An 11,906-nucleotide genomic window follows, 5' to 3' on the forward strand; every position below is an offset into this window, starting at 1 on the left:
TGCAATAACACAGATGGATCTTACATTTGCACATGTGATTCCGGATACACTGGAGATGGATTTAACTGCACAGGTTAGACATTAAAAATATTTTCTTAACAAATGTTTGAGTGAAAAATAGTAAATGAAAAATGAAAATGCTACAACTGTCATTTTAGATCTTAACGAATGCATAACATCTCCCCCATGTCATTCCAATGCTACGTGCAATAACACAGATGGATCTTATATCTGCACATGTAATACTGGGTACAGTGGAGATGGATTTAACTGCACAGGTAAGACAACAACAAAAAAAAATTTCCTCGAAATGTTTCAGTAAAAAATAGTAAAAAGAAATATGAAAACGTTACAACTGCCATTTCAGATGTTGACGAATGTGTAACATCTCCCCCATGTCATTCCAATGCTACGTGCAATAACACAGATGGATCTTATATTTGTACATGTAATACTGGGTACAGTGGAGATGGATTTAACTGCACAGGTAAGACAACAACAAAATTTTTTACTAAATGTTTTAGTTAAAAACAGTAAATGGAAAATGAAAATGCTACAACTGCCATTTCAGATGTTGACGAATGCGTAGTATCTCCTCCATGTCATTCCAATGCCACTTGCAATAACACAGATGGATCTTACATTTGCACATGTGATTCCGGATACACTGGTGATGGATTTAACTGCACAGGTTAGACTTTGGAAATATTTTCCTAAGAAATGTTTGAATGAAAAATAGTAAGTGAAAGATTGAAAATGCTACAACTGTAATTTTAGATGTTGACGAATGCATAACATCTCCCCCATGCCATTCCAATGCTACGTGTAATAACACGGATGGATCTTATATTTGCACATGTAATACTGGGTACAGTGGAGATGGATTTAACTGCACAGGTAAGACAACAAAAAAAGTTTTTACGGAATGTTTCAGTAAAAACAGTAAGTGGAAAAATGAAAATGCTACAACTGCCATTTCAGATGTTGACGAATGCGTAGTATCTCCTCCATGTCATTCCAATGCTACTTGCAATAACACAGATGGATCTTACATTTGCACATGTGATTCCGGATACACTGGAGATGGATTTAACTGCACAGGTTAGACATTGAAAATATTTTCTTAACAAATGTTTGAGTGAAAAATAGTAAATGAAAAAGTGAAAATGTTACAACTGTCATTTTAGATGTTGACGAATGCATAACATCTCCCCCATGTCATTCCAATGCTACGTGCAATAACACAGATGGATCTTATATCTGCACATGTAATACTGGGTACAGTGGAGATGGATTTAACTGCACAGGTAAGACAACAACAAAAAAAAATTCTTCGAAATGTTTCAGTAAAAAACAGTAATTGGAAAAATGAAAATGCTACAACTGCCATTTAAGATGTTGACGAATGCGTAGTATCTCCCCCATGTCATTCCAATGCGACCTGCAATAACACAGATGGATCTTACATTTGCACATGTGATTCCGGATACACTGGTGATGGATTTAACTGCACAGGTTAGACTTTGGAAATATTTTCCTAAGCAATGTTTGAGTGAAAAATAGTAAATGAAAGAGTGAAAATGCTACAACTGTAATTTTAGATGTTGACGAATGCATAACATCTCCCCCATGCCATTCCAATGCTACGTGTAATAACACAGATGGATCTTATATCTGCACATGTAATACTGGGTACAGTGGAGATGGATTTAACTGCACAGGTAAGACAACAAAAAAAGTTTTTACGGAATGTTTCAGTAAAAAACAGTAAGTGGAAAAATGAAAATGCTACAACTGCAATTTCAGATGTTGACGAATGCGTAGTATCTCCCCCATGTCACTCCAATGCTACCTGCAATAACACAGATGGATCTTACATTTGCACATGTGATTCCGGATACACTGGAGATGGATTTAACTGCACAGGTTAGACATTGAAAATATTTTCTTAACAAATGTTTGAGTGAAAAATAGTAAATGAAAAATGAAAATGCTACAACTGTCATTTTAGATCTTAACGAATGCATAACATCTCCCCCATGTCATTCCAATGCTACGTGCAATAACACAGATGGATCTTATATCTGCACATGTAATACTGGGTACAGTGGAGATGGATTTAACTGCACAGGTAAGACAACAACAAAAAAATTTCTTCGAAATGTTTCAGTAAAAAAAAGTAATTGGAAAAATGAAAATGCTACAACTGCCATTTCAGATGTTGACGAATGCGTAGTATCTCCCCCATGTCATTCCAATGCGACCTGCAATAACACAGATGGATCTTACATTTGCACATGTGATTCCGGATACACTGGTGATGGATTTAACTGCACAGGTAGGAAAACAAAACAAATGTTTTTACCAAATGTTTCAGTAAAAAACAGTAAATGGAAAAATGAAAATGCTACAACTTTCATTTCAGATGTTGACGAATGCGTAGTATCTCCCCCATGCCATTCCAATGCGACCTGCAATAACACAGATGGATCTTACATTTGCACATGTGATTCCGGATACACTGGTGATGGATTTAACTGCACAGGTAGGAAAACAAAGCAAATGTTTTTACCAAATGTTTCGGTAAAAAACAGTAAATGGAAAAATGCAAATGCTACAACTGCCATTTCAGATGTTGACGAATGCGTAGTATCTCCCCCATGTCATTCCAATGCGACCTGCAATAACACAGATGGATCTTACATTTGCACATGTGATTCCGGATACACTGGTGATGGATTTAACTGCACAGGTTAGACTTTGGAAATATTTTCTTAACAAATGTTTGAGTGAAAATTAGTAAATGAAAAAGTGAAAATGCTACAACTGTCATTTTAGATGTTGACGAATGCATAACATCTCCCCCATGCCATTCCAATGCTACGTGTAATAACACAGATGGATCTTATATCTGCACATGTAATACTGGGTACAGTGGAGATGGATTTAACTGCACAGGTAAGACAACAACAAAAAAATTTTTTCGAAATGTTTCAGTAAAAAATTGTAAATAGAAAGATGAAAACGTTACAACTGCCATTTCAGATGTTGACGAATGCGTAACATCTCCCCCATGTCATTCCAATGCTACGTGCAATAACACGGATGGATCTTATATTTGTACATGTTATTCCGGATACACTGGTGATGGATTTAACTGCACAGGTAAGAAAACAAAAAAAATTTTTTACCAAATGTTTTAGTAAAAAACAGTAAATGGAAAAATGAAAATGCTACAACTGCCATTTCAGATGTTGACGAATGCGTAGTATCTCCTCCATGTCATTCCAATGCTACTTGCAATAACACAGATGGATCTTACATTTGCACATGTGATTCCGGTTACACTGGTGATGGATTTAACTGCACAGGTTAGACATTGGAAATATTTTCTTAACAAATGTTTGAGTGAAAAATAGTAAATGAAAAAGTGAAAATGCTACAACTGTCATTTTAGATGTTGACGAATGCATAACATCTCCCCCATGCCATTCGAATGCTACGTGCAATAACACAGATGGATCTTATATCTGTACATGCAATACTGGGTACAGTGGAGATGGATTTAACTGCACAGGTAAGAGAACAACAAACAGTTTTTAACAAATGTTTCAGTATAAAACAGTAAATGGAGAAACGAAAATGCTACAACTGCCATTTCAGATGTTGACGAATGCGTAGTATCTCCCCCATGTCATTCCAATGCTACCTGCAATAACACAGATGGATCTTACATTTGCACATGTGATTCCGGATACACTGGTGATGGATTTAACTGCATAGGTTAGACTTTGGAAACATTTTCTTAACAAATGTTTGAGTGAAAATTAGTAAATGAAAAAGTGAAAATGCTACAACTGTCATTTTAGATGTTGACGAATGCATAACATCCCTCCCATGCCATTCCAATGCTACATGCAATAACACAGATGGATTTTATATCTGCACATGTAATACTGGGTACAGTGGAGATGGATTTAACTGCACAGGTAAATCAAACCAAATTATATTTCGGCTAAGAGTTCAGTTAAAAAAGAGAAATTAAAAGGTGAAAATGATGTAACTGTCTTTTTAGATGTTGATGAATGCATGACATCTCCCCCATGCCATCCCAATGCAACGTGCAATAACACATATGGATCTTATATTTGCACATGTGATTCTGGATACACTGGAGATGGATTTAACTGCACAGGTAAGACAACAAAAATAAAGTTTTTACCAAAATTTTCAGCAAGAAATAGTAAATGGAGAAATGAAAACGTTACAACTGCAATTTCAGATGTTGACGAATGCGTAGTATCTCTTCCATGTCATTCCAATGCTACGTGCAATAACACAGATGGTTTATATATTTGCACGTGTAATTCTGGATATACTGGAGATGGATTTAACTGCACGGGTAAGACAAAGCGAATGATATTTCTGCCAAGTGACAAGTGTTGAGTAAAAAAGAGGAATTGGAAAAATAAAAATGATAAAAAAAATATTTCAGATATTGACGAATGCGTAGAATCTCCCCCATGTCATTCCAATGCTACGTGCAATAACACAGGTGGATCTTATATCTGCGCATGTAATACTGGATACACTGGAGGTGGATTTAACTGCACAGGTAAGACAACGAAAAAAGAAAATTAACGTATATTTGAGTGAAAAAGAGGTAATGGAAAGGTGAAAATGCTACAACTGTCATTTTAGATGTTGACGAATGCGTAGTATCTCTCCCATGTCATTCCAATGCTACGTGCAATAACACGGACGGATCTTATATTTGCACATGTGATGCTGGATATACTGGAGATGGATTTAACTGCACAGGTAATATCCAATATAACTAAGGAGCAGCGCTGCAGTGTCTTCAAGTGTGGTATAACAACTGCCTAATCAATGGCACCAAATGTGGTATAACAACTGCCTAATCAGACAAAAAACTTTCTCGACGATGCGACCTGAGAGCGTTCGTCAGGAGAGTTACTATGAAAAAAATAGAGGAGAATATATGTTTTGTATTTTGTTTTACTAATTTTCATGTCCCTGACACAATGATTACCAGATGTAAAGTGTCTGGCAACAGGCTTGGTGTTATCGTGGTTGTTAATTCCAATTATACAAGGGTAGAGGAGACTGATGTATTGTGGTTATATGCATATATGAGTGAACGAGGAAGAAATAAATGAAATTGCAAATGGTATGACTTAGTCTTTACCGTGCTTTGGACCACAACTTTAACACCAGGGTACCCCGTGTGAGGTGGAAAGTAAAATCGCTATAGTTGCTATACGAACGGTGTCCCATGATCCTCAAGCGTCTATTTTGACACCAAACAAGAAAGGAGAAATTCAAAGAGTTGTAGGGAGAGTGTGTCCTAAGAACACCAACCGGAGGGACACATATATTTCTCGCATCATTCACTCATATAACCCCAATTATACTTCAGACTTCATAGCCCTTGTATAATTGGAATTATATTTCATGAACTCCGGTTGAAATATATGAGATTACAAAATTTTCAGTATTTTCTCTAAAGTAACTGATGCGTTTGCTGCTGCCGAGGTGGCAGCTCCCCGTACCAAGTGAGCTTTAAAAATTTAGTGAGAAACAGTAAATGGAAAAATGAAAATGCTAAAACTGTCATTTTAGATGTTGACGAATGCCTAACATCTCCCCCATGTCATTCCAATGCTACATGCAATAACACAAATGGATCTTATACTTGCACTTGTAATTCTGGCTATACTGGAAATGGGTTAAACTGCTCGGGTAAGACAACGCAAATAATATTTCTGCCAAGTGTTGAGTAAAAAATAGTAAATAGAAATATAAAAATCCTACAACTGCCATTTCAGATGTTGACGAATGCATAACATCTCCCCCATGTCATTCCAATGCTACGTGCAATAACACAGATGGATCATATATTTGCATGTGTAATTCTGGATTTACTGGAGATGGATTCAACTGCACGGGTAAGCCATCAGAAATAATTTTTTTAACAAATCCTTATAAAAAAAATAAGAGATTGCAAAATAAAAGTTCTACAACTGTCATTTTAGACGCAGATGAATGCCTAATATCACCCCCATGTCATTCCAATGCTACGTGCAATAACACAGATGGATCTTATATTTGCACATGTGATGCTGGATACACTGGAGATGGATTTAACTGCACAGGTAAGATATCGGAAATATTTTTTTTAACAAAGTCAATATTTAAACAAAATAATAGATGGGAAAAAATACTACAACTGTCATTTTAGATATTGACGAATGCGTAACATCTGCCCCATGTCATTCCAATGCTACGTGCAATGACACAGATGGATCTTATACTTGCACCTGTAATTCTGGATATACTGGAGATGGATTCAACTGCACTGGTAAGACAATGTGAATAATATTTCGGCCAAGTGTTGAGTTTAAAAATAGGAAATAGAAAAGTGAAAATTGTACAACTGTCATTTTAGATGTTGACGAATGCCTAACGTCTTCCCCATGTCATTTCAATGCTACGTGCAATAACACAGATGGATCTTATATCTGCACATGTGATGCTGGATATACTGGAGATGGATTTAACTGCACGGGTAAGATATCCGAAATAATTTTTTCAACAAAACCGATATTTAAACAAAATATTAGATTGAAAAAAAATGCTACAACTGTCATTGTAGATGTTGACGAATGCCTAACATCATCTCCATGCCATTCCAATGCTACGTGCAATAACACGGATGGATCTTACATTTGCACGTGTAATTCTGGATTAACTGGAGATGGATTCAACTGCACGGGTAAGCCATCAGAAATCATTTTTTTAACAAATCCTTATAAAAAAAATAAGAGATTGCAAAATAAAAGTTCTACAACTGTCATTTTAGACGCAGATGAATGCCTAATATCACCCCCATGTCATTCCAATGCTACGTGCAATAACACAGATGGATCTTATATTTGCACATGTGATGCTGGATACACTGGAGATGGATTTAACTGCACAGGTAAGATATCGGAAATATTTTTTTTAACAAAGTCAATATTTAAACAAAATAATAGATGGGAAAAAATACTACAACTGTCATTTTAGATATTGACGAATGCGTAACATCTGCCCCATGTCATTCCAATGCTACGTGCAATGACACAGATGGATCTTATACTTGCACCTGTAATTCTGGATATACTGGAGATGGATTCAACTGCACTGGTAAGACAATGTGAATAATATTTCGGCCAAGTGTTGAGTTTAAAAATAGGAAATAGAAAAGTGAAAATTGTACAACTGTCATTTTAGATGTTGACGAATGCCTAACGTCTTCCCCATGTCATTTCAATGCTACGTGCAATAACACAGATGGATCTTATATCTGCACATGTGATGCTGGATATACTGGAGATGGATTTAACTGCACGGGTAAGATATCCGAAATAATTTTTTCAACAAAACCGATATTTAAACAAAATATTAGATTGAAAAAAAATGCTACAACTGTCATTGTAGATGTTGACGAATGCCTAACATCATCTCCATGCCATTCCAATGCTACGTGCAATAACACGGATGGATCTTACATTTGCACGTGTAATTCTGGATTAACTGGAGATGGATTCAACTGCACGGGTAAGCCATCAGAAATCATTTTTTTAGCAAATCTTTATAAAAAAATAAGAGATTGCAAAATAAAAGTGCTACAACCGTCACTTTAGACGCAGACGAATGCCTAACATATCCCCCATGCCATTCCAATGCTACGTGCAATAACACAGATGGATCTTATATTTGCATGTGTAATTCTGGATTTACTGGAGATGGATTCAACTGCACGGGTAAGCCATCAGAAATCATTTTTTTAACAAATCTTTATAAAAGAATAAGAGATTGCAAAATAAAAGTGCTTCAACACGTGTTGTGCGCAAATATGGCTGCCACGAATTTTAGAGCTCTTAGTTTGTATGTATGTTTGGTTGTATTCCTTGGTTTTATAAACGATTTTAACTTCTTAAAAGTTAAACTAAACGAAGAGGAAACTCAAGGTAGAGATTTGAAGATCCCTCTGCTGTTGAAAACTCATATTTTGTCAGCGTATAAGTCTAATCAGAGATTGCGACGACCTATCGTGTCATGGGACCGGCATGGTTTGACCGTATTAGCCGTTCCAGGGCACTCAATTTTGATGGATATAACTGTATTTATGGACGTACAAACTCATCCAGGGCCTATTGAGGTGTTAAAGAAAAATTGTAGCGGGAATGTTAATTCAGTGAGTAATAACGAAGCACGAAATAGCAACATTTGTATAGATCGAAGGAAGCTCCTGTCCTTTCGTAATTGCACTGTGAAGCCGTCAGTACCTATACTAACATATCTTACATCAGAGGGAATCTTAAAATATAGAGGCCGACGTGGTGGAGGAATAAGACAAGATAGACAAATAATCAACAAAATAGCTGTAGTGAATGGGCGTCGACCTTTAGTTGAGAGTAATCGACAACGAACTAATCGTATATAGCAGTTTAATTCGCATATCTTGTGTTAACAACACTACAGCCCCCGCAACTAATGAGTTTGCTGTCCCTAAGTGTATGTTTACCAATATCTGTGCCTTAGCAAAAGTTAAAAACAGAGTACGGGCTCCAGTTGCGCTGGAGGCGGACTTTTGAAGTCACGATATCGATGTTGCTGTAGTTTCTGAAACCCATCTCGCAACGGATATGCCTGATTCGATTGTGAATATTCAAATTTATAGTTCATTCAGGCGAGATAGAGGCTGGTCTGATCTAGACAGAAAAAAAAATGGTGGTGTGGCTGTATACGTGAGGGAGAATCTGAAAGTTTTTAATATTTATCGTTCTAGATTATATGAGTTAATATGCTTGACTTTGTTATTGCCCTCTGGTCATCACTTGTTGATATGTGGTCTTTACAATCCGCCCAAGCACACATATAAGGATGCAGATTTGATAAATTATTTGATTGATTTTGTTGATGGTGTATTAGAGAAAAATCCTGATAGGGTGGTTCTATGTGGTGGTGATCTCAATCAATTGGACGTGCATGAACTTGAAACAATGTCAGGATGGAACGTTCTAGTTGATTTTCCAACAAGAGCTGCTTCATACCTCGATAACTGTTTAACTAATCGGCCCGATCTTTTTGGAAAGGCATATCCTATTCATATGTTAATGAAAACCGATCACACCATTTGTTCTACCAGCTGGAACTAAACTAAAGCCCATTAGGCGTAAGCTTCAACTTCGTGATTGCAGAAAACATCGAAAGCAAGCTTTTTATCAAGCATTAGCATCAGAGGTCTGGAACGAAGTATTTGCAGCAGAGGATGTTAACGTCGCAGTTAATCTCATGGAGGACAAAATCAAAAAGCTTATGGACAAGTGTATGCCTATAGAATATGTTAGAATGTCAACTAGGGACCCTATTTGGATGGCTCCATTGGTTAAATCGCTGTTTAGAGCAAAATCAAGAATTTCTCTCAATAATGAAGAACGTCTGAAATTGATTAATGGCAGAATTTCAGAAGTAATTAGTGAAAATCGGAGGAATCCTCGGGCTATGATCGGATGTCGGAGATGGTGGGAAAATGTTGATAGTATATCACAGCGTCGAAGTTCCTCTCAAATTTCCCTTGACCCTGATTTGCTGGATAGACCTAATGACCACTTTGGTCAAACATGTTATGATGATAACTATATATCACCTAGAGATATGATGATAACACAGGGAGTGGAAATTCCCAAAATCTCAGAAAGGTATGTTTGGGATATACTATCCAAACTTAAGAGAACAGCTACTGGACCAGATATGCTACCATTCTGGGTTTGGAAGGACCATTCAGAAATTCTAAAGCCAGTAATTACGCATATTTGGAATCTTTCATTGTCTACTCACTCTTGGCCAAGTTCTTGGAAGAGAGCTAACATCAAGCCGTTACCTAAAGTGATACTACCTGTAGAGAACTCACACTTTCGTGGTATTAACATTACTCCAGTTATTGCAAAGGCTTTTGAGAAGGCTGTGTATCATACACATGTTGAGAGTATCCTAGAAAAACGCTTGAGTACCACTCAGTTTCCTTATAGAACAGGGGGGAACTGTACAAATGCCCTTATATCCATCCAATATCAAGTTTGCAAATATTTAGATGAAAATGATTGTAAAGCGGTGCGTTTATTTGCAATGGATTTCAGTAAGGCTTTTGACTGTGTCAAGGACAACCTTTTATCTGACAAATTGAAACAGTTACCAGTGAACCCTTATATTGTGAATTGGTACCATAGTTTCTTGTCTGGCAAGCAGCAGCGTGTTTACTTTAATAACTACTGCTGTATCTGGAAAGAAGTTAATAAGGGAACAATTCAGGGGAACGTAAGCGGGCCATATCTGTTCAATATTTTTTTGAATGATCTTGAATCGGAACTTTATGGCATTCAATCTCTTTTTAAAAATGCGGATGATTCAAATATTGTTGCTCCTGTATGGAAGAATTATGATAGTTCAGCTGATTTAGTCAATGAATTTTAAACATGGTCTGAAAACAACCAGATGTTATGCAATCCAAGCAAATGCAAGGAACTGGTCATTAGAAAGAAAAATAACGATGAAAATTACGCAAAGATTAGAGATATTCCTCAATGTGAGAATTTACTATTATTGGGAGTTACGTTACAGAGTGACTGTAAGTTTAACGAGCATGTGAAGCGTAAGCTAATGAAAGCGAACAAATGTCTATATGTTTTAAGAACGTTACGAAAAGAACAATATAATCAGACAGAAATAGATAATTTGTTTAGATCTTTAGTACTGCCTAGTATTACTTACGGGCTCTCCATTTACGGCGCCTCGGAATCAGATCTTAAGGTTGTTCAGAGTTTTTTAGATAAATGCTACAAACGTAGTTATATATCTCATACTCGATCAGAGTGCTTGACTTATTACAAAAACAGGATATGAAAATTTTCAACACAATTACTACCTCTGATGATCATCCTCTCACAGTAATTATACCTAAGAAAAAAGAAGTACCTTTTAATCTACGTAAGAAACGATGCCTTTATCCCAAAATTAACACGCAGCGTTTTAAGACCACATTTGTAAATAGACTAATTTTTAAATATAATTTAGTGTAAGATTGGTATATAGGATAGGATTCCTTTCTTTAAAATGTAACATAAGATATGTATTTTTATCTTGTGATTGAAAGACTTATTTTTATTATTTTTACAACCGTCATTTTAGACGCAGATGAATGCCTAACATCTCCCTCATGTCATTCCAATGCTACGTGCAATAACACAGATGGATCTTATATTTGCACATGTGATGCTGGATATACTGGAGATGGATTCAACTGCACGGGTAAGTCAAGCAAATAATGTTTTTACTAAGTGTCTATAGTAAAAAAGAGGAAATGGAAATATAAAAATGCTACAAATGTCCTTTCAGATGTTGACGAATGCGTAACATCCCCGCCGTGTCATTCCAATGCTACGTGCAATAACACAGACGGATCTTATACTTGCACATGTGACTTTGGATATACTGGAGATGGATTCAACTGCACAAGTACTATATTATTCATTGGGAACAATTTTTTTAATAAATATTTAAAAAAATATTAGGTGGGAAATATATGTCATAACTGTCATTTCAGATATTGACGAATGCGTAACATCTCCCCCTTGTCATTCCAATGCTACGTGCAATAACACAGACGGATCTTATATTTGCACATGTGATTCTGGATATACTGGAGATGGATTTAATTGCACAACTAAGACAACCTAAATAATGCTTTAGAGGTACACAATAAATGTAAAAATAAAAATGTTACAACTGTCATTTCAGATTTTGACGAATGCCTGATATCTCCCCCATGTCATTCCAAT

At 36.3% G+C, this 11,906-nt stretch overlaps 2 pseudogenes; both read left to right on the plus strand.

The window, feature by feature from the left end:
* Nucleotides 1-8,714: 8,714 nt before the first annotated feature.
* Nucleotides 8,715-10,542, plus strand: LOC114540932 (annotated as a pseudogene).
* Nucleotides 10,543-10,563: 21 nt separating this feature from the next.
* LOC114540933 lies at nucleotides 10,564-11,147 on the plus strand (annotated as a pseudogene).
* The last annotated feature ends 759 nt before the right edge of the window (nucleotides 11,148-11,906 follow it).

The sequence above is a fragment of the Dendronephthya gigantea genome, unplaced genomic scaffold, assembly GCF_004324835.1.
Source record: "Dendronephthya gigantea isolate DGI-Jeju-01 unplaced genomic scaffold, DenGig_1.0 000255F, whole genome shotgun sequence".
Lineage (NCBI taxonomy): Eukaryota > Metazoa > Cnidaria > Anthozoa > Malacalcyonacea > Nephtheidae > Dendronephthya > Dendronephthya gigantea.